This window comes from Lasioglossum baleicum, chromosome 10 (assembly GCF_051020765.1).
Source record: "Lasioglossum baleicum chromosome 10, iyLasBale1, whole genome shotgun sequence".
Classification (NCBI taxonomy): domain Eukaryota; kingdom Metazoa; phylum Arthropoda; class Insecta; order Hymenoptera; family Halictidae; genus Lasioglossum; species Lasioglossum baleicum.
The window spans coordinates 7,802,552-7,826,433 of NC_134938.1; the positions used below are offsets into that span (position 1 = coordinate 7,802,552).

The following is a 23,882-nucleotide window of genomic DNA, read 5'->3' on the forward strand; positions in this document are numbered from 1 at the left end:
GCTCAAATAAATTCATTGTATAATTATAGTCAGGACTTTGATCGAATATTTTCTCTGTCAGCACAGTATTATAAATATTCATTATATTATGGATTCTTTTGCCTAATGTATGTATACAGTATACTATTTTTCATATTTAATGAATGCTCAAATAAATTCATTGTATAATTATATTCAGGACTTTGATCGAATATTTTCTCTGTCAGCACAGTATTATAAATATTCATTAAATTATAGATTCTTTTGCCTAATGTATGTATACAGTATACTATTTTTCATATTTAATGAATGCTCAAATAAATTCGTGTATAATTATATTCAGGACTTTGATCGAATATTTTCTGTCAGCACAGTATTATAAATATTCATTATATTATGGATTCTTTTGCCTAATGTATGTATACAGTATACTATTTTTCATATTTAATGAATGCTCAAATAAATTCATTGTATAATTATATTCAGGACTTTGATCGAATATTTTCTCTGTCAGCACAGTATTATAAATATTCATTAAATTATAGATTCTTTTGCCTAATGTATGTATACAGTATACTATTTTTCATATTTAATGAAAGCTCAAATAAATTTATTGTGTAATTATATATTCAGGATTTTGATCGAATATTTTCTGTCAGCACAGTATTACAAATATTCATTAAATTATGGATTCTTTGGCCTAATGTATGTATACAGTATACTATTTTTCATATTTAATGAAAGCTCAAATAAATTTATTGTGTAATTATATATTCAGGACTTTGATCGAATATTTTCTGTCAGCACAGTATTACAAATATTCATTAAATTATGGATTCTTTGGCCTAATGTATGTATACAGTATACTATTTTCCATATTTAATGAATGCTCAAATAAATTCATTGTATAATTATATTCAGGACTTTGATCGAATATTTTCTGTCAGCACAGTATTATAAATATTCATTAAATTATGGATTCTTTTGCCTAATGTATGTATACAGTATACTATTTTTCATATTTAATGAATGCTCAAGCAATTTATTGTATAATTATATTCAAGACTTTGATGGAATATTTTCTTTATCATTAAAAACCATGGTAGTCACATGTGAAACCAGTGGCTGCCGCAGTGACGTTTCAAACCCCCGGTGGGTTCAGCCTGTCCATGTCTCCTCGATCCTACCTTTCCCAGTTTTCCTCTGGTTTCCGCTGGTAATCTCGAACGGCCGAAGAAACGCGGGACGAGAAGGAGATTAAGCGAGCCATCGTGTGGAACTGCAACCTTAATTGGGACCACGAAAACGGCCGCGCCGGGTAAGGGCGAGCGAGAGAGAAGAAAAAAACGTTCGTTTAATGAGCGACTAAGGGTTGCTGCTTGTCGAGACGCCGATTTTGAACGGCCTTACCGCGCCACGCCGCCGGAGGACATTTATCGGAGTAGAATTCTTCCGTGGGATTTTCCCCGCTCCGAATACGTTTCAATTTACTCGGCACGATTATAGGATCGTCGGTCACATTCCTTTTTCCTGCCCGCACCCCTATTTCATCAACTATGTGTGCAGTAGGGTGCGTGAATATTCATGGTATTAGACCAGTTTTATTCACGTTATTTTCATCGAACTGCACAGGGTGTCTCGAAAATGCTGCACCTCCTTGAAAGGGGTGATTCGTGAAGTCACTTGAAGTGACTTTTTCCTTTGCGAGAATGTTCTCCGTGGCTTTGTCAATTTTTCATAAAAGTATATAAACAAATTGTTTATAAAACGTTTATTTCGATTTGTGTCAATGCTCACACTTTGTTCCGAAACAATCCGATCACTGTATATATTATATTTTTCCCATTTAAGACCTACTTTTAGTAGAACGCTACATTTTTCAGAGAACTTTCCCGTAAATACCATAGTTTCCGACGATTTTAAGGGAGTAGACTCCTTTTTCCAGGATTGCAAGGGTTTCCTGAATTTCCGGGATTCGCGTTCTCATTTCTCGATAATATAAAAATGGAGTTTTTCAGTAGCCAGAAACGCTAGATAAAAGATCGATCTAGGTCGCTGTCGCCTTCAAAAGTCCTATTTTTCCGTTTACGAGGCGTAATTTGCATTATTCGGAAGCATACAACTGCGCAAGTAGCTATTTTTATAGGTACTTGCTGCGAATAATGCAAATTACGCCTCGCAAACGAGAAATAGGACTTTTGAGAGCGATAGCGCCCTAGATCGATCTTTTATCTGGCGTTTTTGACTACTGAAAACCCCCATTTTTGTATTATCGAGAAACGAGAACGCGAATCCAGGAAAAAGAAGTCTACTCCTTTAATCTGACATTCTGTGAAATTAAAAATTGAGAAAACCATTAAGATCTATCTAGTAAACACGGGAATAATTGAAAGCACTCAGAGAAGCGAGCTTACGGGGAATAAAAGTTCTCCAAGCGCAAAGGAAATAAATTGAGTGGGATATGTGGAAGACAAGGTGAAAATTTGAAACCGGCGAAAGAAGGGGCCGTAAATGTTTCGGTTTAATGGATTCAGCGGGTCTAAAATACATTCCCAAATGCAATTTCCTCTGTGTCCCCTGGACAAAAAAAAAAAGAACAACAGTACTACTCATCCCTTCCGCGAAACCAACACCAGAATTCCGCGGGAACGGTGGCAGCTATTCGCTCAGCGATAAAAAATCAATTTCCCTTCCATCTCTCAAAACGCGGTCAACCCATCGGCAGAGATCGGTGCAATTTGTAATCCCCATTCTTCACCCTCTTTGTCGAAGAACGGCCGACGCATTGTCGCATTGAAAATATCGGCCCCGGAGCATATTCGAGCCGTTTTTCACGAAAATTTCGATAAAAGATGAACCCCGGTACTCGACATCATTTAATGAGACCATCATTTCAATTTATTATTGAAAGTGTTAAAGACCACATCCAGAGGAATAATTATCGAATAATGTTTACTGATTGCTACAGCCAAATAAGATTCGAAACAGTGAACTAGATTGTTTTTGTGGTACTTCATTATTTTAATGAACCTTTACTCTCTGAGGAATTCCATACTGCGTGTATAATAATAATAATAATAATAAGATAAATTTTTCCAGTAATAATGAACGGAGATGTATCTTGCTGCTCCAATAAACCTCCAGACTCGCTAAATAATTTTTCACTTTTTCATGCGAGCCTGTATCGAAAATTTTAAAAATACGTTTTATAAATCTGTGTCGAGTATACTTACTCTGCAAATGTAATTTAAAACAGCAAATAGAATAAAAGATTTTAAATACACTGTTCTAATTATTTTCAACCCATCAAACATATTAAAAAAAAATTTCTATTTCACTCCAGGTTGTTGCAATTCGGGTAGAAAATGTTTATCTTGCATAAAGATCCGCTGTCTAATTATCATTAATTCCAGACGTGACACCGCAAAGGAAAAGTACTATAATTTTCGTCAGTATTACTTTCAGCTCATTCAAATCAATGATTTCTATTTGGCTCCTACTTTTGCAATTAATTCAAACAATTTTTTTGAAGGTGACCTTGACAACACACGTAAAGAGTAAGGTCATAAAGATTAAAGATGTTGAATTGCTTCTCTCCATCTTTAACTGTCGCATAGATCTCTACCGTAACTGTTACAGTTACAAATTTTCAGAATATGTATAAACGACACAGATCCAGAAAATGTATTTTTTAAATGTCATAGGCCCACGTAAAAAAGTTGTAACCGACAAAAATTTTTCGAAAAGGTCGTATTGACTGCATATAAATCAACGGAGGCGCTCGATTGAATTCTCAGCAATGAGGACAGAGGTTAATGCTCGCAGTGGAGGGGAGAATGAAAAGTGGGCAACATGAGAGGAGTGCGATTCCGTTGAAGACCGGGGATAAGTAGTAGGGACACCTCGGTCGCGGAGAGGACATTAGGAATGAAAAATTAAAGTTCTCGGTGGCTAACAACCTTCCCGGCGTTGGTCTACAGTCTAAGGGAGTGAGAAGAAACTCGGTGGAAAAGCCGTGTCGAATCGAGCAAGCGGTGGCAGCAAGAGCAAAGGGGTCGCCGGTTGTCCAAGCGACCGTGGGGAACTTTTTCTGCGTATTACACAGCTTCTTCCCGGGGCTGGGTGACACTGACGAATGCTCGGCCGCTGGAAATTATCTCGCATAAACTCCGCGAGAGGAGAATCCCGTCCCGCAACGGCCACCTGATGTTCCTAGCTCCTCCGATATATACTAACGGCAGGAGAGTGTGTGTCTTCGCGAACCGTTGCCGGCGTTTTTCTATCCCGCGTCTCAATCCATTTTGATCGTGTCGGGGAACACGGAGATGTACAAGGCTCGCTCACAGTTTTTCCCCTGGCGACGTCGACGACGACGGAGACGACAGCCAGTGAATTTCTCTTCGACGAGACGCCGGCTGACGCCGGAAATGAACTTTCCACCCTCCCGTGATCCCGAACCAAGCTACTCTGTCCCGAACCGTGTCCGACACGGTTTAGCTGTTTGCTCCAACTCCGTGAGTTGCGGAATGTTCGAGTGACTATGCTACGATTCGGTCGAACCGAAGAAACTAAGTATGAGTCTTCGGGGAATCGTCGTTGTTCATGTCCGATCTGCCGGAAAGTTTCGTCCAGTTTTCATAGGCGATACACGCTCGTCGTGTTATTTGTGTTGTTAAGTACAAACAGCGGTGTCTCGTTACGGATAGGTCATCCCCACTATTTATTTTGTTTCGCGCGAGGAGTCTCGCGGGACGGGGACAACGGGGTCCTGTCTAATCTCTGACGTCACGTGCGACGAGCGCGACCCGTACCGAATATGCGTGTAAAGTGAGGCGTGTCCCTCCCATTCCTACCAATCAGCAACGCGCTCCTTCCTCGGCGATTTCTTGCGAGTCGAGCACAGTGCGCGAGAAACTTCAGTCGACAGTAATCGTACGTTTAATAATAGTTTTTAATGTTAAACATACCGGGCATCAGAGTTGGGCAAAAATTTAATCAACGATTGACGATTTTCTACTTAAATCGTTAATCGAAATTAATCTCCTCGTTTAGTCGTTAAAAAATTGTGGTTAGCGATTAAATACTTATTAATCGTTAATTGTGATTAACGATTATTAACCGTCAATCGGATAATTGATTAATGATTAACACTGCCGAAATTTCGAAATGAAATACGTAATCAGAACTGTATGACTACTGAAAAAAAATGTAAACTGAGTTTAGGTGTATCGTCACTTGGTCCATAATACAAATTCTGTTTACGTGCTTTTATGTTTTTCTTCGACGATTCCTTTTTTAAATCAACGATTGACGATTAAATCAATCGATCGAATCAATCGCCGATTTTTCGACGATTTCTTTTTTTAAACGTATACATTAATCAATCGATCATGATTAAAATTTTAAACGATTAATGCCCAACCCTGCCGGGCATTAGGAAAATGGCTGTGCAGGCAAATAATCGATATTTGATAAATGGAAATAACAGAAAATTATAGTGCTTTTTGCAAGCAACGTAATGGCGTACTCTTTCGTGTTGTTTTGTGTAAATGTGGTTGCAGTTCCACCCTCATTTTTATCATTAATATTTCACGACGCGAACTTACGGCTTGAATGTTGAAAACTTTTTCCCTAATAACATATTACTAAATAACTTTTAATTGGGAAGTGATTTCAGAGAAGTTATAACTCAGAATAAAGGTTGCTCCGAAGGTAAATGAGCATTTCTGACGCTGAATGCGAACGTTGTAATACTTCTGCAGAAATTGGAAGCTCATCCTATCAGGATTAACGTGACGCTGTTAGAAAATGATAAGAATTCGGAAATCGTCAACAAAATCGAATATTTTTGTATGATGCTTTACTTTTATGCCATTAAATTTAATTATTAATTAATATCCTTCGCAAGCGATGCCGTGAACAATTAAATTTCGGTTCATTGTAAAACTTTTAAGAATGCATTTTTCCGCTTTCCCGAACCTTTCAGCTGCAGGTATTGATTACAAACGCACATTTCGCTTTAAACAATAGCAGCTCGCATGCAAATACGGATAATAAATACATTTGAGTTTCTGACGGAGAAACTTATACGAAATAATCCTTCCATATTACACTGTTTCCTGGTCTAGATTATTTCATTTGAATTCCGACTTGTTATTAATCCCATGGTAATCTCTGTTCCATTGTACAGTGTGCAATACTACCGGCTTCATATTGAACAGCACAAAACTGTTACCCGTTCGGTTTGTTGGAATAAAGAGACGATTATATGAGCAAGCAGGATGTACGAATAAATGGGATTAAACGAAGAACAACAGTACTACGATTATCTATTTAATTAATCTACTAATTTACATTCGTACTGGCCCCCCGGCAGACTAATTTAAATAAAATGAATTTCGTTAGACAGAGTCGCAGCACATAATTATTGGAATCAGGTGGTGTTTGTGGTATCCATTATCCGCGCTCTTTAATTTACCCGGGTCGTCCGTACAAATTATTTCCAAATTTCAATTCTCTTTGTCGGTTCCACAAAATTCTGGTCGGTGGGAATTTTACCTCGCATTTTTGAAATAATTGCAATGACGGACACAAGAAACTTTAAAGTTGCTATTTCTGTATGTGAATATTAATAACTTCCGCACTAGATGATTTTTCACATAGTTATTCGTTACGTGTAGGGATGGGATTAAGTTCAATATGTAGTCACGAGTCCGAGCCAATTTCTATAACCAAGTTTCATTTCATGGGTTTCGATTACTACTCAAAAGCAATAATGCTTCAATGATTATATATGAAAAGTATTCATTTTATACGAACTGATATCGAAACTCGGCATGAGTACTTACAAGGTTTCGAAAAGATACTTATATAAGTACTTCGATGTTGAAAGGAATCGAATCTTTCACACAAGTAGTACTCGAATCTTGGAAACCAGAACTGCATAATAGATTTTAAGCACTTTCTTGATTAAATTCGTAACTATTTAAAAATAATATTACCGATAGATTATGAAATTATAGTTATACATGTTGAATTTAATTATGCATTAGAGGACAACATAATTGATTCTAAATGTAAAAAAAATAATGACTAGAAAAATCAGAGAATTTCCGGTACGATATTCATAAAAGTTTCGAATCTGTTCGACCAACATTCGAATATACTTGCAATTATTATTTCCGTTTACCAAAGTACTTATAAAAAGTTCGAAACTGTGTGGCATAGGTTCGAGTATACTTAGGAGTACTGTTTGTGTTTTTCGAAGTACTTATAAAGAGTTCGAATTCAATCAATCGAAGTTCGAACCTGTTTGTGAGGTACTTGATCCCATCCCTAGTTACGTGCCACAGTCGAAAAAGTGAGTTTAGAATTAGTTGTATTGTGTAATAGTGTTGCACGCATATTTTGTCGCCAGATCGAGCTTGTATCCCCACTGTCTAAAGATAGTGTAACTTTTTCCCCTCGATTCGTGCTCCCTCCCCTAATCTGGTCTATGTTCGTGACGTCCACGAGCGTCGTAAAAACAGTCTCTCCAAGTTGAAGAGAATGTTAAAGCATCAACATTTTCCAGACGAATCCCCAGTCTTTGTCGAGATCAGGAGCCGAGTCGTGCGTTTGATTACCACGCAGACGTCAACTACTCAATTAAGGAATCGCGCGCGTCTAATTAAGCCGGTCACAGGCGTAGGCACGATCTTCTGGTTGTTCGACGTTGAAACACGAATTCGCGGGATACGATCGTGGCTCGCGAACAAATATTAGCGCGACAGGTGCACGACCGAGGCGTTTTCAACGCCAAAGAGTTAACTTTCCCCGTGCAAATATTCGAGCGTCGAGAGTTCCATTTTCAAGCAACGCCCCACTATTACCCAGCGCACCGCGTCTTTTTCCATCACGGACGTTCAATTACTTCCGCGTGAATTATCTGACGTTCAATTTCGAGTCAAAGTCGACCCCAGCCCATGTAGCCCGCCAGTGCGCGCGCGTGCGCTCGTGGCACGTAAATACATGTATGTATATGTGTACGCGTTATGCACGCGCACGCTCGCGTTGTTTGCACGAGGCTCCTAGACCCGCGCATCAGGAAATTCCACTTTCCGCGAGGAAAGTATTTTTCTTCGCCCTGGGCGACAGTTATTTCGACTCCGCGACGACGAGTATCTTCTCGCGGAAAAGTGTTTACTGTGATTTTAACCCTCCCTCGCCGCGCCGCGTCGTCAAGCGTCGCGTTCGTTGCCCCTGCGCTCGGCATTAGGTGGGCAAACGTCGCGATGAAATTCGTTTCTTTCAGCTTCACCCCCAACCCCTCGGGTTTTTGTTAATATGAACATTCACGGAATTTCGTTCGGATGCTGGAAATAGTGTAATTTACCCTTCTACTTGGGACCAGACTGTTGATTTTGTGCATTCATCACGAAAAGTGAAGATATTTTCAAGAACTGAACTGACTGACTACTTCAAAATACAGTGTTCCCGCGATTGATGTGACTTTTGGGTATGCGGATGATGTGACCTTTTTTATCCCCACTACTGGGGGGTTCCCCCTTCTGCGGTCGATCGTGCTACAAAGAAATTACAAGGTATTAGGGTGTTTAAATTGGGGTTTTATGATACTCGATGTATCATTCTCAGGTATGGAATGGCATTAGTACAATACAACTATTTCCTGCTTAGCACCGTTGTTTACCTGGGATCGTCGTTTACACTTGGAAAAGTTATCCAAGAAATCTATGTTCGGCACACACACGTAAAAAAACGTAGTACCGTTTCGTTTCCTGAGACTCGATACTCCCGGGGTTCTCACAACAATCGCGGGAACACTGTATATTTGAGCTTGACTGTTATTTATTTAACAAATCAGATCAGATAGAAGTCTGCAACCTCTTCTGTGTATCAAGTGTTAGCTTACGGAAAGATCTAGTTTTAACCTATTTGTCGACGTGAAAGTTTCTAATTATTGTCACCTGTTTTTATGAAAACGGCCACATAGTGTCGTCCCAGGGTTAACAATAACTAAACGGACAAGGACATGATCGATAATTGAGAGCCAATGAAATATACTTCCGGGTTGTTACGCGGAAAGCGGATCATCGGAGTACCACATTCTCGGCATGGGTGAAGAAGAAGAAAGGACTTTTCAGGCCCTGGCCGGTGGGGTTTAGTGGGCCTATGGCTTCGACCATACACAGTTTTTCTCGGTCAAGCTGAGTTCCACACTACCCCCCCCCCCCCCCCGACAATTATCAGGAGGGGGGTGTGCGTAACATGCATTTCCCCACTGCCCTTAAACAAAAACAAAAGAAAGAAGGGTTAACAATAATTAGAGGAAGGGTTCCGGCTATTCTCAACAGTTGCCAGTGGAGGGAGGAATTTTAGAGAGTAGTCCCTCACTGGGGGTGCTATGATCCTGGGGAACTGTGCACACATAAACGCATCAACACTAAACCTACTTTTAAACTTACGATTTTCCGTGATCTATAATCGTTACCACTGAAAGCATCATTATAATCTCAACAATTCTAAAATAAAAGACCAGAAACCCCGTTTAAAACAATAAAGAAAAGATGAACAATAATTACACAGTGCCCACCGGAAGGCATTCTCGATCCGCTCGACTTTCGCTGCGAATACCATTTCACGGCACCCCATATGATATGAAGGGAATATTCCGGATGGACAGAAAGAGATAGAGTGAGAGAGGGGGAGGGGAGGGGAGGGGAGGAGACCAGCGATCGCCACAACGGTGGCATACATATCACCGAGTCGGCGGCCCGCGGCACAAAAGGATCCCCGGAACATTTTTCGCCCGACGCGGTCTAAAATCGATCGCGAAAAATGCCCGGAGAAAGGCGGCGAAAAATCTCGCGGCAACATTCTCGATTTCACGTTCGCAATTTTCCGGTTCGACCGGGAGGGACGACCGTGGCCCGTTATGCGTATAACCGCCGCCGGTATTCAGGGAACGTAGAAACGTAATCAGAGTGCCAGCGGTGAAGGATCGTCCGGTTGAAAAATCACGAGCAAGAGAATAGACCTCGGTGATGCGCAGCTATGTGTGCGTGCGCGTGAATATGTGTGTGTGCATATGCAAGCGAGAAATCGTGAGAGGGATAGCGAGAGAGAGAGAGGGAGGGAGGCAGTGATCGGATGCACATGTGCGCAGCTCTATATGTAAAGGGGAGCAAGATAAATGAAGCCAGTTCCCCGTCAGTCGCGATGTACAAAGGATAACTTGATATATACAATGTCTAGATATGCAAAGCGCGACGCAACAGAGTGCATTTCCAGGTTGTCTGAAACGTTCCGCTACCCCCACCCCCTCCCCTTTACACATATACCCGCCCGCGCCCACCCTCAGAAAACTATTTCGCCATATTTTCATCGAAATACTGGCAGCCTTTCGAGCGAACGCCGATCAGACGATTGATCGAAGATCGAATTGCCGGCTGCAAAGTAGAGACCGGTCGGTTCGAAAATCACTTCTGATTCTACTGGTTCTACTGATTCTTCTGATTCTCTGTCCTATCATGCGGCTCTGTGTTCTACCCTAGTTAGGCTCGTGCGAAGCATCGTACTCTATTATTCACCGTCGTGTTTGGGATTATCATGAAACTGACAATAGCAGGATTTTGCTCCTGCAGACACGGTAGATCGTGAATGAAATTTTGATAATCGTGAAGGCATGGTATTATGGCAAAGATAATACATTGTGCTAACCCTTGAGGAGCAGAAGTACTTGAAGCAATCAAATGTCTGAGATTATCTTTTTTAAGATAAAATAAAATTTTATTCTTTCGTAACCAAAATATTTAAGCTTGAAATATTAAAATAATTATGGATATTCGTTGCTCTTCTGCGAAATTATTCGAGCCAAAGAGGAGCACATAAAAGAACTGAAAACATTTATTTCGAAATTCTACACTTTCTCAGAAATGGGCCTCGTATTTTGCAGAATTACGAGAAATCATTAACTCGACAGCGATCAAACAAAGAAACATATTGTTATTATCTCTGTTTCAAGATTTCTATCGACGGTCAAATCGCAGGAGATTTCGAACGCGAAAGGATTAATTGTAAATACCGGAGGATATAAACGTTCGTTTAATTGAAGATTGAATAATTCGGATATATATCGGTGCTGCTATGGCAACGGAATCAATCGCGTATACGTATTCTAAAAGATAAATCCACGCTCTCTGCTAATCTTTTTATTTCCAAGCTTAGCACGTTCGTTACCGGTGTTTGTCTGGCAACGGTAACGGGGTCTTTGTAGCCGTAACATTTTATCGAATGTGACGTAACCTTTTGTAAAATACGGGAAAAGATATTATCTGGGTAAAGTGATAAACGATAAATGTAGCTGCGTATGTTATTGGGTAACTTTCACGAAGAATATATCAAAATTGCGGACCATGACAATGACAACTTTGTTGGCTGCGCGAAACTTATTTATTGAACGACAAGTTGGCGAAGATCTTAATTGAAACGTCCATCAGAGAGGCAACGTACAAACTTGCTTTCAGTCAAAGGCGAAATTAATGATGCGAGTAACGCGAGATGGATTTTTGTTTAAATAAACGTGATTAATGGGGGAGTTTCGAGACACGTGTTCGGGAGTTTGTGAAATATGTTATGATTATTATCGTGGGAAAAATATTAACACCAGTGTAGTACGAACCTGTGATAATCAATTATACAGGGTGTTTTACTAGAACCAACCCGTTTTATTTCGTTGTGGGTTCTTCTAGAAAAGTTTAGAGGATAACAGAGGACCACGGGTTTCTTCATCATCGTGACGGTAAAAAGATCTGCTTTCGATCAGTCGTGAAACGAGAAACATCGGGAGGGCCAATCGAAATGGAGGAGAAAATTGAAGACAGTCGAAAAGTAACTCTCGATATTGGAAAAGGCATAGGCGCACGACAGAATGCGCCCCGTCTGGTAAACAAGATTGCCCAATCCACTCTCGTCCCAGAAACAACGAAGGAACGCCTTATTTGTGAATAACAACGAAAGACAGCTCCACTGGATCATTGATCATCGGCGATTAAACTTCGAAAATGATTCAATTTCGTCCAAGTATCCAAGAAAAACATTAAATCCGCAGTGAGATGGAAACTAGACTAAAACTGTTCCGAGAAAAGTTTCGTCAACAGATGGTTCAATAACAATTTTCGATCATTTATCACTGAAACATGTATACACGTGTCGAAAGATTTATAACATAATATGGCGCAACTATTTAGACAAACTATCGATTTTTATTAAAATAAATAAAGTATCCTATTATTTGGGAATTTTTCATAGAAAAAAAAAGATGTGCCTCACCCCATTAATTTCCATTTCGATTGACGGTGTCTCGTGCATGTAACATATTTCGTATAATCCGATCAGAAAATGATTTATTCGAAACTATATAACACGACATCCCTACAAACGAAATACCTGATATAACCGCATCATAAAATGATTTATACCGAGCATATTGTAAAACGAAGCTCAGATAATAACATGATTTATTTCAGGCATACCGTGGAACGGAATCTCGATCAGGTTATAAGATGATTTATTTCGAGCATGCTATGGAACGGAATCAATATAAGCAGAATATTATACCTCGTGTGATCGATCCACGATGTATTTATCTCGACCCACAGAAAGAAAGCACCGCTCAACAATATATGTTATCGTACAAATTGTAACGAAAAAGAAAGAATAGAGTTACGACCGAGTGATTTAAATTAAATTGGTCAGCATTGTTTATATCACAGATTAAATCCAACTTATGTTACAATGTTAACGTCTACATTTCCAGATGCATGTCTAGATTGTGCCTAATTTCGCATTCACAGTTGAATATCACGTAAGCGTTTCTGACAGCTTATAATTCGCAAGCAACTCTTGCCTAGCACAGCCTAATTATCATTGTACTACTGGAAAACCAACGAGCATTGTTCGCCAAAGTAACCGTGACTGGTTCGAGGGTATCGTATTAGAAAATCGTATCGCAAAGGCGAGTACGAAGGATTCGTGCGGCTTAGCGCACCAATTTCGAAGTATAAAAGAATGAATAACATCGCACTCACAGGTCGGTGACACGCAACAGCGCCTAACAGCGTCGCCTGGCAGCCTGGCCGATTTGTATCCAATCTCTTCTGCCGAAATAATTGGCAGTCCGGTGCACTCGGTTGGTCGAATCACTTTCGGAAACGTGACGATCACCGGCGCTTGCCGTTACCACTGATCCGAGTAAACAAGTTACGGCACGCACGCACATGCAGGCAACTAGGCAAGCAGACAGGTGAACCGAACACCGATGGAGCACGTTTCTTGAGATGCGTGCGCGACGTCCACTGACCGACTAAATATGGCTCGCGTCACGTTCGCGGTTCTAGTCCCACCCCTCCACCTTCGTACACAAACACACACACACCCGTCACTGATTTCGGAGAACCTTATTGGTCACGGTCACCTAGAACAGCCGAATTTATAGTAGAAACCTGCGATTCCCCGTTTATAGGAGAACTTGACGCCCAATGGCGTCTTCCGGGTCACGTGGCGGGAACCGTACGGCGATCTAACAAAGGGATTCAAGGTGGGATTCCGTACAATAGGCAGCTTGTTAGCGATTCTTCGAGGCAGGTGTCGATGTCGCTGGCAATCGGATTACAGTCTGAAGGAGGTCTCGCGTCAGCTGACAATGAGGGTTCAAGAAGATGCTCGACACACCGACTGTGTGTCTTTGCTACTGTGCGATTCGATCGCGAGATCTTCGAAGAGTTTTATTCCGAAATTGAATCGTGAAGCACTAGAAACGAATCTTCGAACAGTGCAACGCAGGATCCACCTCGAGAAGGTACGTCGAAGATCTTCGATCAGATCGACCGGGAGATCATGGTGGGCGCGCGAGTCACTGGGACCGGGTGCACGAACGTCTCACAGAATCGTTTATCACCCATGTGGAGGATCCGCGGAGAGGATCCCGCTGCGCTTAGACCTCTGATCAGACACGGGGTATCCTAGGCGAGCTGTCGATCTAGCCAGTCACGAGATCCACGGCCGATCGGACAGTCCCTGTTCCCGGAGCATCGATACAATGGGAATTGGAGGTCAGACGGTGACGTAGAGCGCGTGACGCGCAGGTAGCACGTGACGGTGGGGCTGTTCCGTGTGTGACGTCGTCGTGACGGCGAGAGAGAAGAGCCACATTACACCTGGTGCCAGGGCCACCCGGTGTGACGTTCTGGCCTGGTCTGTGTACCAGGGTGCTACTGGGGATCGCCGTATGCTTGTTTTTGCAGGCCAGCTAGAAGAGATCGTGGAGGGGGGTTGTCGCCGAGTGCGACGGAGCAAGACGGCGTAACTGTTCGACGGTGGGCGAACAGAGAGAGGCAGAGACACACGTGAATCGGACCGAGATCGTGAATCGGGTGAAACAGGGTCGAACGGCAGGGTTGGTGGAAGAGATGGAAAGCGATAGGCGAAGAGGGGTGTAGGCAGAGGGAAACAAAGCGTGGTGGGGAGACTGGCCGAGTGGAGGGACGAGGGAAAAGGACAGATTGTCGCGACAGAGGAGGAGGACACGAGGTGTAGGGGTTGAACGCGGAGAAGGGTAGAAAGAGGGACGAAAAAGGTATAGGGGCAGGAAACACGGGAAAGAATGAACTAACAGTAGAGTACGACACGGCGGAGAGTAAGGATAGCGAAGAAGGACGTCGGAGGGGTTGATTCGCGGGAAGGAGATGGAAGGTTGATCCCCTCATCCCCCACCCAGGGAACACCGACGGATCCCGACGTCGCGTCGGTCCTGCCATTGCGACGGCGCAACCAGCGCAAGGATCTCCGTCCTTCTTCAGAGATACGGCTTTCCCTTCCTCTCCGTAAACTCGTGCCCCCTCTGCCTCTCGACTCCCTCGCACCCTCTTGCTACCAAACCCCGTCAGCCACCCTCTCTCTCTCCCCTCTACCAACCGACCACGGATCGATCCGACGTCCGTCCGTCCTTGCGTCCGTCCGTCTGTAAACTCACCGCCGCGGGTTATGCTCGCGTGTACACACGAGAGATCCCGTGTGCCACGCACTAGACACTGACGCCGCGCCAGAGGAATGTACATTGCTGGCGAAGGAGAGGCGCGCTCGCCTCTGCACGCTCTGCGAGAGCCACGCCGCACCGTTCTACCCCATGTGCCTCGTCTCGCCGCGCCTCGCCGCGAGCAAGAGCGCCACGCAAACGGATACGCGTACCTGATTCACAAAGAGCCGCGCACTGCGTTATCACGGAGTTGCACGCAGGTAAGTCGTCAGGTGGGTCGCGTCAGCTCCCGAAGACAAAACGGCTCGCTCGATTACCGCTGAAGAACACGAACGTAATGGGATTTCCGGCTAGGGTTACTCTGGATTGTGGTAGACACCTCATTAATTCTTTTATTTAATATGTAACGTTCGAAAACCTTTTGTTAAAGATATGCGAATTTACTATGTAGTACTCGATGTATAAGTAATTTCCCACAAGAACACCTTCGTGATTTCGCTAATTGGATGAAAAATGTAGCAATTCCACGTGTATTTGCTTGGTCTGCACAGAAATAACAACGCGTCTGAGTTAAACCACCCTTGAGCAACGTGATACCGCCCCAGCCAGCACGTAGTATGTGCAGCTATTTGATAATAGTTTCCGCGCACGCATAATTCTACGATACCCTAAGCGAACGTACATACGTACTTACGTTGAAGTAAGTCATGCACGACTGTACAAGTATTGTATGTGTAATTACAGTCACGTGTAAGTAGTTAAAGCCTTGAAGTTACGGACCCAGCGCGACGTTTCGCTGTCGCGTACACGCCGCCAAGACAAAGGGACATGTAGCAAGCAAAAACGTTGATGCAGTTACTAACTCAAGATTTATCGTAACAGGGAACTCTATAGGAACTCGATTAAAAAACTTCCAACGGAGTTCGCCACGGTGTCCGCACCCTGTTGAACGCTCGCTGTCGCGCAGAGGGTGGAAGCTTTCGAAGAACTCTGAATGAACGAAAACACACCGGTGTTATCCTTGTACACGAAGCTCGAGACACTTACACAACGGAATTTTTACGTTATATATTTAAATTTTGATTTTGATTATCGTCATCGATGATTTACGTTTATTTTTGGAAATATTTGTGACATTTTGTTTACCGTTCTCGTGGTATTTCGTGAGAATGTAAATTCTGACACGATCAAAATATAGACTGACGTTATGGTTGACTTACTCCACTTGCACGTGAAATTTCACGAACTTCCGAGGTCTTAACTTCGAAGAATATAAATGTGGTGCTCGCCAATACGTGTTAGCGTGTGAAAGACACGAACAAACACACACACAGTAAACAAATTATCAAAGTTGAGCTTCTCCCACGTTTCCTGCAAGGGTCAGTCCATAAGCTGTCAAACCTAAATGCTAAGAATTTCTACTCTCCGAGGTAATAAAAAATTCCAGAGCTAGCGCCTCCGTATTCCCTAGATAAAAACTTTTCCACCGTTTCTTTCGTCCGTCCATGAACGCAAAAAATAAGTTTTCAAATCCGAGAAAATGATTGTGCAACGATATTCCTGAAATCGTTCCGTGCTCTGAAGGACTATGAAAATACAAAAGTATTTTCAAGACACTTCAGCAAACCTTCAAAAAATTGTATATTCTGGCAGAAACATAAGATTGTAGTAAAAATGCCTTACAGTGTTTCTTGCGACACGTGTTTTATACTTGTACACTTATCGAAACTGTTAATACTGTGTTCAGTTTTTCTCATCACCGCGACTACGCGCACCGCTTTAAATCTGAGACGAGCAGCCTGGAGCAGCGAACTTCGGACTCCTACGGCTCATGTTTTACGTGTGCTACTTTAAGTTTCCTACACGCCGACGAAATTCGAATCGCGGCTGCGTAACTGCAGCTCCACGTTGCGATACGTGCACCGATCCCGCGGTTTCCCGTGCGCCGAGTTCGAATCGTGGTGCGAGCTCACAATCTTATTGTTAGCCTCGTACGAGCTGTGCATACGCCACCCAAAACATTCCACCATCTTTGAACGTGATACCACGCTGATTTCCGAAGCTCCGCGAAGGCGCTGAAGAGAACGCGCGTGTATGTATTTAAAGTTCTTGAAAACAGTTACGTCATTTTAAAGGATGATTACCTGATTTATTTTGTAAGAACTAATTTTTTATTATAATTACGTTTGCACCAAATTTTCGAGTACAAGGAGATTTCAAGGTCGTGTGTAATACACTGTTGAATTAATGTTGACGTCAGCAATAATCGAGGTCAAGGTGACCTTCACTTTTTAGGTAAAAAGAATTTTTGAGATTTACTTTTTTATAATAAATTTATTTTTGATGAAAATTATTGATTATAAGATTGTTTAATTGCCTAAAAGATTGTGACAAATGATATTTACTAGGTTGTTGCATATAAAATGTCCGATTTTAGAATGTGACTCTTATAAAACGTTTCGATCGCGAAATGCTGTTACAATGCTAATCCTCATCACCAAAAGTACCACGACCGTCAAATAACCGGTTCTAGATTTTTCTATTTCACAATTAATGAAATTATAAAGATGCTTTCAAAACACAAATGATTTAATAAATATCTTTATTAGAGCACATATTATAATAAGAACCGCGCAAAGTATAATTAAATTAATTCTTGTCATTTTTATAAGTGAACCACGCGTAAACCAATGCTTCTAATTGATTATAAAAAGTCAGGTCATTTGGTACAATTATAAAAAAGTTATTAGTCTTTAAAAGGTGTACGAATACTTTGTACACCCACTGTAGCTAGAATACATTGGGTACAAAATTGCGTTCGTTTAATGTCGTTGCTAAAAATCGGACATTTCATATGCAACGACCTAATGCAATCTGGAAACTTCAAATGCAGGGTTTCAAGCATAAACAAAGGTGTCGGCCACACTATCAAATATCTATTTTGCATTAAAGTTGTTATTTAATGAAATAAAAATTTATTTACATAGAAGCGATGTATAGTTCCATGTAACCAGTTACGTTCAAAGTGGAATGCGAATAATTGAAGATTAAGGAAGTATGGTGTTGAACATTCAAAGAGGTGCAAAACGGAATGGATCAGAACTGTCCTACAGACTATAACTACTTTCGATCAATAAGATTTCCTAGTTCATAGACTCCGGCCGAGTATTAGAGACAGCTTCCCGCCTAACAACGTGTTATTCAAACTCGCGGGCGCAGCCGTCATTAAACTATCGTTTCCAAACTTAGTTTCTCGCGAGTAGAGGGCAATTTCGCGAGCACGTCGAATCAAATCTGCTGCTCAAACGTGGCCTGTTCACGCGCAATTTCGCGGCTACGGACGTGCGGTAAGTTCCTACCTAACAGCATTAATATGCACGGTCTACGCACCCCTCGCTAAACGCTTGTAAACGCGTGTAAACGCGCCGCGTCATGCGGCTCTATCTCCAACTTCGTGAATACGCGACTGTGAAAATTTCCCGACTCGTGCGTCTTCACTTCTGACGGAATTCTCAGCGACTGTATCAACAATTTCGCGCTCAATAATCGATATTGCGACATTTCAATCGATATTGTGAAGCAGTCCGACTCCGCTTTTATTGGCGGAAGGAAGAAAGCTTTTCCACTAATGGGTACACGCAAGACAGCTCAGCGAGTACTTTAGCTGGACAGTACGAGGATCATTCGAGAAGAAGGTTTCTTAGAGAAACAATACTCTTCAAGGTTAATATACTTACAGTGACTCCCACTAATATTCGGACACTCATAAAAACACCGTAACTTTTCAAATATTGGACTACGCGATTTGAACTCTTTTGGAAAGCTAAAGCAATTAGTTTACTACAGGATGTGAAAAGAAATTTTTTCGAAAATTGCAATTGGTCGGAATTGTAGAGAAAATACTAAATGTTGCATTTTACAACTTTTTTATGCGGGCCTGTATTGAAATTTGGAAAAATATGTTTTTGTAGATCTGTGTGGGTTATACGCATTGTGAAAGTTTCATCGAAATCGGTTGATGCAGGGAAAAATGACAGTCATTGAAAGACGTAAGAATTCTTAGATTTACTGCTGTTATAGGCCGAGAATCGTGAAAATCTGCAATTTTTACCATCTTTAAACGCTTGTAGCTCATTGCAACGTCGACCGATTTTGACGAAATGTTCAGGATATGTTTAATTGAAACAGATCTACAAAAAGTATTTCTTAAATTTTCAATATAGGCCCACATAAAAAAGTTGTAAAATGGATCTTTTAGTATTTCCTCTACAATTCCGACTAATTGCAATTTTCCAAAAAATATCTTTTCACATCCTGTAGTGAACTAAGTGTTCTAGCTTCCGAAAAAAGTTTGAATCGTATAGTCCAATATTAAAAAGATTATCGCGTTTTTTTAGAGCGTCCGAATATTAATGAGAGTCACTGTATTTACTACATAGAATGTAATGTGATATAATGATCTCGCTGACAGTCATGAAGCAGAAAGAAGAGGGGATGATGAAGGGGATGGAGCACAACAACAATGAACTGCGGATCTTTATGCAAAATAAAAATGTTCTGAATTGATTGTGGGATTCAGGAATAACATAAAAATTTGTTTCATCCCTTAATGACTTTGTTACATCGAAAACAACATTACAATTTTCTTAAATATTTCTGATCTTTTACTGTATTATATTTCATCCAACCAATTTCTTCATAAATGCATAAACAGTCGCCGTCCATTTATGAATTTCTACAAAGACAGTGATGATTGGCTATAAAATACAACAATACATATTTCCTCATCACAAATTAATTTGGAAGTTCTGTAACTGGCAAGAACAGCAGCTTCCGTTTGAGATGAAAAACTGAGATGAAGAATGTATGTGGTAGTCGACGAATGCCAACAAGGAATACCATCAAAATCAAGGTTCTTATATGAAACACGGGCACAGACGCGATGCGTGTTTCCCTCAGAAAGTTTGTATGAAACAATATCAGTTACTTTAGTACGAGTTTCACTTTGGGTTGCATTCCTTTCTGTTAGTCCGGGAATATTCATTTCAGTTGCTGCGAGCATTTCATACTTTTACCAGACAAAAAGAAGTAGCATGAAACAGGTCAGGGGAAAATATTGCCATTAGACGAGTCGTTACGAATAGAGAAATGTAATATAAACTAATAAATCATTAGTCAGGGACCATAACCAAAAAGTTATAACCAAAAAGAAAAAAGTCATATAATAACAAGTATTTCATTGACTAACATCGCATTGGTTACAAATAAGGATTATAAGTAACCGAAAATTTTTCTCTTGTTGGTAAATGTTATCGTTGAGAGAAATTCATTTCTCGATCACTTATTGATAACTGTTATAAGTGATCGAGAAATTGATAATTGTTATGAGCGATCGAAATAAATTTCTCTCATTAATTTATTTCGATCGCTCATAACAATTATCAATGGGAGAAATTTATTTCGATCGTTCATAACAGTTATCGATAAGAAATATCGAGTTATCGAAAATAAATTTCTCTCATCGATAACTGCTTTGAGCAATCGAAACAGTTTCTCTTCATCGATAACAGTTACTGAGGAGGATCCAATCTTTTGGACACTAAAAACTGTTATTTGTTACCAAAAAGTATAAAAATCGATATTTTTTAATCATTTTGTTCTTCGAATTTTTTTCTTTGTATTTTGTGTACATTATCTTAAATTTCAATAATAATCAGCTTTTTATTAATGATTTTTATCGTAGAAAATTTTATAATAACTGTTATAATATTTTTGCTCCCTGATATTAGTTTCTTCTTTGCGTATTATTGTTTCGAAAAATGCATTGTAAATACACAATCGAAAATCAACAATTATGGTGACAATTGTCTCATAGTGTCTCGTGTGACGAGATGGTTAATCTCGGCACAAGGTCATCCAAGGTTATCCAAGGTAACGCTGGAAGAATGAAAATTCTGGACTGGCCAGCAAAGTTTTCGACGAAATACGCAAACGTAATCAATTCTCGAAAGCTTCGAACTAATTGCACCGCCGAACACTAATTGCGGGTTGACGAATTTATGAGTTCTTGAAGCGCGGTTGAGTGGTAAACTGCGCGTCGGTGTGCTCGTAGTGCCTAGACGCGCATTCTATGGGGATTGACATGTTCAGGATTTCCCTGTGCTCGTCCGAAGATGGTAATTGTGCACGCATACAGGCGTAAAATCATACGTGAACCATTAGCTCGTCCAGTAGTCGCAGCAATCTGATAAATGGAAGCGGAATCTACTTCATCGGATGCGTTGACCGCGAAGCAACGTGCTCCAACTCGCTCGCGCGTGTATGCATCTCGACGAGGAGATTCGGAGAGGATTTATTCAGGTGGTAAAACGAACATCGATCTTCAGCACACGGAAGACGATGATCGTAGAATCTGCTCGGGCGAGACACAATACAAGCGATCAGACTGACCGAGCTAATTTGGTCAGAGGACCATGAAAGTCATGATTAGAAGCTCCGATAATGATCAAAGGCAAGGTCCATCGCAATTCTCCGGCCAGTAATTATTTAGACGTTTCACCCTCCGAAGACGAACGGGTGCTCACTTTTTCCTCGCGTTTTAACCGGTTTCCGGGTTTTTCCTAGTGCCCGAATCGATGTTGAGTTAAACACGACGTGTATGCTGTTGTACTCCGCTTGCTCGTTTCGGCGGCGATAAATGATAGTGGTTCCGGCTACGTGTTCCTAGCATGTTACTATTAGAAAACATCTATTCTATTTTTTCAGACTCGAAACAAGCTTCCGCAACTTTCGGGGTACGCTGGAATTGTTTTGTCGAGGGATGTATTGTATCAGGTTGGTGCATATGAAACGTCGAATTTTGAAACGAATATTATTGGCAATTTCTGTTGGGTGCCGCAATATTGTTGTATGACTAGTCTCCATTATGACAGCAAGTTGTCTTGCTGTTACACTTGAATCTGTTTCCACTAATATTTTCAAAACATCGAGATTTACAGACGTTTTGGGCCTTCCTCGCGGCTCATTTTATAGGGAAAAGTCTCCAGAACTTCACAGTGTTCTCCCCAAAAGCTTGATTGACATTACGAGTAGTTTATGCAGCAGTACTGCCAGTTTATACTCATATGAAAAAAATTACACGAGTATCAGAATAATCCATGTTTAAAGAAAGTTCCAAATAAATTTGGAAGAAAACTACCTCACCGAAATATAACTCTGCTAACAGACAATAAAATCATAGAAAAGGTTATGCGAGAAACAATAGCACAACGATAGCAGGGAGACAAATATTCACATGAGATAAAAATCCGACATTTTACGTGCTCCAATCTAATATTTGAGTTTCGTGCAAGCTTTTCTTCACTTTTCACGAGATAAACCCGATATCCTGCCGCTGTCCAAATAATTTAGATTACAATATAAGAATTTATGATATCGGCGCCAGGTTCGATCAATTATAAACATACAGCGAATGTGCAATTATTTAAAAATGCATCTTGACGATTCGATCCCTATGTGGATCATTTTCATAAAGAACATTTATTGCGTCTGAAAATAATGCAAAAGAATTAAATTTTGTATAAATATTGTAACACAGCCGTGTAGATCAAAAGGATCAAACAAAATTATTACACTTACTTGCTGTAGAAAAGGAAAAAAACATTTTTAGACGAAAATTATGAGATATGTAAGGACAATCTGTCGTCTATGGTGGCAGATATGTAACTGAAACCATGTGCTAACCTACAAGTAAGAGCGTGAAGTGTCGTGTATATAGACAAACAGTTTTCTGATTGAACGATCGATATCGATAAATGGTGTAACTCAGCCACCTCTGGCGGTTATTTTGAAACAGCCTGCATACTATAGAAATTGAGAACAAATTCTTAATTGTAACATTGTTTCCTTTTTGAAATATAATTGAATTTAATCAACACTCAATTGAAATTGTACCACTTTTAATAAGAATGTAAACGTAAGAACATATTTGAGAAGATGGGAAAGTAGAATCTAAATTATATTGGAAAAATCCGCATAACACATTACTGATTCAGTAATGCCGCGTAGTAATCATGAATCTTAGGTGTTTCGTACCTTAGATTTACGCTTTGTTGTTTAATCATATGAATGGTTTCCAATAATAATAATCTGCGTTGTAGGTTAGATTCCTTGTCAATAATCTTCACATTATAGAAATCAGAACGGTGGTCAAATTCTAATGAGTGCTTCGTTAGAGCAGTATGCTGTGTTGTAGGAAGGAATATGTTACGTCTATGCTCAGTTATGCGAGTGTCCAAATGCCTACTTGTTTGTCCAATATACGTCAAATCACAACCCGTACAAGGTATTTGATAAACTACGTTACATTTTTTTGTTAGAGGCATTTTATCTTTGATGGAAGGAAACCAGTTGCTCAAATAAGACGGTATATTAAAGATAGTATGGATACCAACTTTTCTAAAGATTCTTCGAATGTCCAAAGAGATGTTATTGATGAATGGTATTAACACCGTATTTTCATAATTGATAGGACCTCTATGTGAAATCTTTTCCTCTTTTAATCGCAGACCTCTTCGTGGCGACGCGTTAATGGCGATTTATACGTATCAACGGCGTCGATGCCTGCGGTACCTCGCAAATTCGAAGAAACAAATCATTCGAACGGTTCGACGAGTCTTAAAATCCCAATGCAATTTCTGCTAAACCGATTACACGGTTGACTGAAGATTGATGGAATCCGGTTACCCCATCAAATTAAGTGAAGCCTGAGTGTTCCCGCAGCTAACTAAATTGCTTCAAACACTGACTGACTAATTGTTGGAACACTCAGCCCTTCCAAGTCGCGGGCTGACAACTGACGAATAAGTAA

General features: G+C 40.7%; 1 protein-coding gene across 2 annotated transcripts in view; it reads right to left on the bottom strand.

The window, feature by feature from the left end:
* The window catches only part of Nlg-5 (neuroligin 5), a 251,955-nt gene extending 237,112 nt beyond the window's left edge, over positions 1 to 14,843 (bottom strand). For both annotated transcript variants that reach the window (XM_076432492.1, XM_076432490.1), the window contains exon 1: positions 13,068 to 14,843. The gene's annotated coding sequence lies outside the window, so the exon portion shown is untranslated. The remainder of the gene's footprint in view (positions 1 to 13,067) is intronic.
* Positions 14,844 to 23,882: the final 9,039 nt, after the last annotated feature.